We start from the raw sequence: 3,896 nt of genomic DNA, 5'->3' as shown, positions 1-3,896 counted from the left end.
CAATCCAATCTGGGCAGTTATACGGCTCAGATATGGGCAATATTGCCCATATTTGAGCCGTATAACTGGCCAGATTCTTTTATCTGGCAAAAACTAAATCACTTTTTATCACTTTAAATTAATGCGATACATTTTCATGTTTGAGTAACGATGTGTTTATTCAGCTAATTGTGCATTTCTTTGCTAACTCTGTTTAGGCATCGTTACCTTGTGAAGCGAGAGTCCACTCTGAAACTGTCTGTTGCTTTAGTCCATTGTTTGAAGTTAAAAAGAAAGAAGCAAAGAAAAAGCACTAAAAATAACATTTATTACGTAAAAATTACGTTAGGCTAATAATATGCAGCTCCGGTGGTTAAAATGCAGCTCCAGTGGTTTTAACCATGGTTAGCTCATGGATGTATTTAGCATAGGCAGTTAAAGAAATTAGCATTAAGAGAACGGATTTTCTTTAACTGTCTATGAGATTGGCTAGAGTACTTCCGCCACCCCCGTAAACGGACCGGAAGTCACTTTCTCGCTTTGCCATGGCACCTCCAGTCGCAGTGTCGCCGCTCATCAAGGTAAGGTTAATATTATTAACACACGTTATTTGACCTGAATATTGTCATTGTTGTTATTTATCACATTCAAAGTGAACAAATGAATTTGACACGAAAGTTTTTTTTTTTTAGATGTGCAGCTATCGGTGGACCGGCCGTTAATGTCAGTCGCTATAGTATCATGTTAGCTAGCGTTAGTTAGATCATGTTTGCTAGCGATGACATTGACAGGCAGTGCAGGTGAACATTTAACATCTGTGTAACTTACATTCTGGAGCTTCTGCATCTGTCTAATGCAAAGTTAGTGATTATCATTAACGTGGCTAGCTAGTTGTAGAGCTGCAGTGTTTTAAGTGTCACATTTTAGTCATCTAGGTAGCCAACTAACTTTAACTAGCTAGCTAGATGACGTTATCCGGAAGGGTCATAGAAAAAGTAGCTGAACTTTACCCCCATCACGTTAACGTTATTTTTGTAACGGTGACCACACTCTGGGTAACGTTATTGGTAAAGACAGAACCGTAACAAAAAGTCAAGGTAGTTATCTCTCAGCTAATACTATTTAAAAGTGAGTCACATGAGATGCAGTGGAGTTGTTACATGTTGTAATAATTACTATCTTCTATAGCTGTTTTGCTCACATGTCGTACTTAGTTAGGTTAGCTGGTTCGTAAAAGTTGCTTCACTAGTTAACACGTTTGAATTACTTATTTCAGACGGCCAGGTGGTCTGCTCTGCTGCTAGGCGTGTTCTATGGGAAACAGCGGTTCGGTAAGTTCATGTCTGCGCATGCGCCAGTAGTGTTCGTCAATTTCCAAACTCCAAGGGCAAGAGTCAGACAGAAAGGAGGGACTAGTAAAGTTCCTTTCATATAAATGTTTTTAATAGTCTTATTTAGTCCAGAAAACATAGACCAGTGCCAGCCCACGTGAACTATGAACAAATCGTATCCAAATAAATAAATACATACATTAAACAGTCCTTGAATAACTAGTAAAAAAATAAGAAAATCCATCAGTCTGACCAAAGACTGCTCTTACCTTTTTAAAGTATATGAAACTTCTATAATTATACTGTAACTGTACCTTTCAACCTGTTTATTGTGTGCTTATGATGCTGGACTCCTATCATTAGGGTATTTTGCAAACTGCGCAGAACTACAGTGAATGTTCCTGGTTTGTTTTAAAATAATGATTGAGTGTTTTTTCTTGTTCAGATTACCTAAAGCCCATTGCTGAGGAGGAGAGGAGGGTTGAGGAAGTGGAGAAGAAGGCCAGAGAGGAGCAGGAGCGCATCTACAAACAACTGTCTGAAGGTATAACAGGACCACACTCTTGGTTCCTTCTGTTTAACTGTTTGTCACACAAACATTCATTTTATTGTTGTTTTTATTAAAATAAAGCATCCCACATTTCAAAATTATATCCACAAAATGTTCTATTAACATGCTATACCCTTTTCTCTCTCCTTTCTCCAGCCAATTCTGACACCATCCTAAAATGAACCGTCTCTGGACCTGTGCAGTTATGTTCCAAACTCAATAAAAACAACCTATTTTTCATGTAATAATCAGTTATTTGTGTTTTTGTGGGGGGTTTCTCTTCATACTAAAATAGCAAATCAAACTAGTTAATATAATTTAATCAAGAAGGTCTTCTTTAAAACAGTCACTTTTTTAAGTCAGTCTTCCGGTGTACTTAGTGAGTTGCATGTAATACAGAAGCGTGTGTGTGTGCGGGTGTTCTCCAGGAGGAGATTAGCCTGGAGATAGAGCATGCATGGTTGTAATCCTGGCCTAGTTTAGCTGCAATCCCAGGATTGGGGTCAGGACCACTGACCAGTAGTAGAAAGTGCAGTGTGGACAGACGTGTTTCCTCAATACTTGTGTGTTGTGTAATATTGTAACCTTCATTATGTACTCAACATTACCTCACAGCATTATATAGTACATGCATGCTATTATAATTGTGATGGACAAGTATCAGCACATTAGATTATTTAAAACATTCCATGTTGCTACATCTAACTCAAACTAAATTAAATTAGTTTTTAATAAGTTAAACTAGTTTCCTGTGGTGAGTGTGCTTAGTCAGTGAATAATGAGTTAAACCTTAATTAGTATCCAGTCAGTTTAGTTTGTAAGCAAGTCTCAGTAAGGCAGGCAATTAATTCACTCCGTTAACTCATAAAATACATTTGCTTTATTTGGATTATCATTGTACACATGGAGCCAAGGAGGCAAGCTTTGAAATATTGACCATAAAATAAATTGAAGTCTTGTTTATTTAAAAATCATTATGGGTTAGGGCAATTATTGCCTAATATATGGTTATCTCTGATGCATCCACTTTCTTTCCAGTTGTGGAATACTTGTAAATGAATAAATGGAGGCAAGCATGATAAAAAACAAATTACAGTCATTTAAGGGGGTAATAAATGAACTGACTCATTTGCCAGTGCTTACAAATCACACTACAGGAAATAAGCATCTATATTTCAACTAGAAAAATATATTTCTTATATTTACAGGGAGGAAGTATATACAAGTCATTACAAGAAGCTGTTGTTTTGTCTCAAACAGCTCTGTCTGCAGAATGTGTTATTGCAGATGTCTGGTAGTCTAGTGGGTCGCACGGTTACCTCACAATAGTCCTGAATCACCAGATCATTGACCTGATCTTTTTTATGTGGAGTTTGCATGTTCTCCGTGTGTTCCATTTCCTCTCACATCAAAACACATCATTGTCAGCTATTATAAATACTATCATTGCTTTTGTACAAGACACAGGCCTCGGAACTAAAGTTAGTCCTCAGTTGGTGTGCCCCGGCTGATCCCTGCTCCTCTTGAGGACGGGTCCATTGCAGAGAAATAATGAATGGGAACTTTTTGCTAAAGTTGGACAAAGATGGTTGCTCATGCTACCATATTATGCTAAAAAAAATTACCATTGAGGTCCAATTATTCAGTTCATAGTAAAGTTGATCCAATCTGGAACCAACTAATTTCCAAAATTTAAAATGGTCTTATTTAATAAGACATCTTTAATTGTAAAGTCATAAAACATAACATTCTCAGCTACTCAGATGTATGTACAGTATGAAGGCATCATGAGTAAGCAACTACAGGATTGTCTGCAGACAATTAAGCTAAAATTCTAAGCCATAGCCTTAAATATTCATACTTTTTCATAAATATGCATCTGTTACATTAACACTCTCGAGCTTGCCATCTACCTTTGGCTCTGTAGCAATGTAAACAAACTCATTTGTAAATGGTAAGTGACTGGAAGGAATGAACGTGACATTATCAATTTGAATATATGTACACTAGTTCAATTACAGTTCTATCTACTGATT

At 36.9% G+C, this 3,896-nt stretch overlaps 1 long non-coding RNA gene across 1 annotated transcript; it reads left to right on the top strand.

Moving 5' to 3' along the window:
- Positions 1-464: 464 nt before the first annotated feature.
- On the top strand, positions 465-2,112 carry LOC117958965. Its single transcript, XR_004659835.1, has 3 exons — positions 465-560; positions 1,756-1,854; positions 2,017-2,112. It is a non-coding gene; the product is annotated as an uncharacterized LOC117958965 (long non-coding RNA).
- Positions 2,113-3,896: the final 1,784 nt, after the last annotated feature.

The sequence above is a fragment of the Etheostoma cragini genome, chromosome 16, assembly GCF_013103735.1.
Source record: "Etheostoma cragini isolate CJK2018 chromosome 16, CSU_Ecrag_1.0, whole genome shotgun sequence".
Lineage (NCBI taxonomy): Eukaryota > Metazoa > Chordata > Actinopteri > Perciformes > Percidae > Etheostoma > Etheostoma cragini.
The sequence above is the reverse complement of the archived record's forward strand: the minus strand, read 5'-3'. Positions and strand labels throughout refer to the sequence as shown.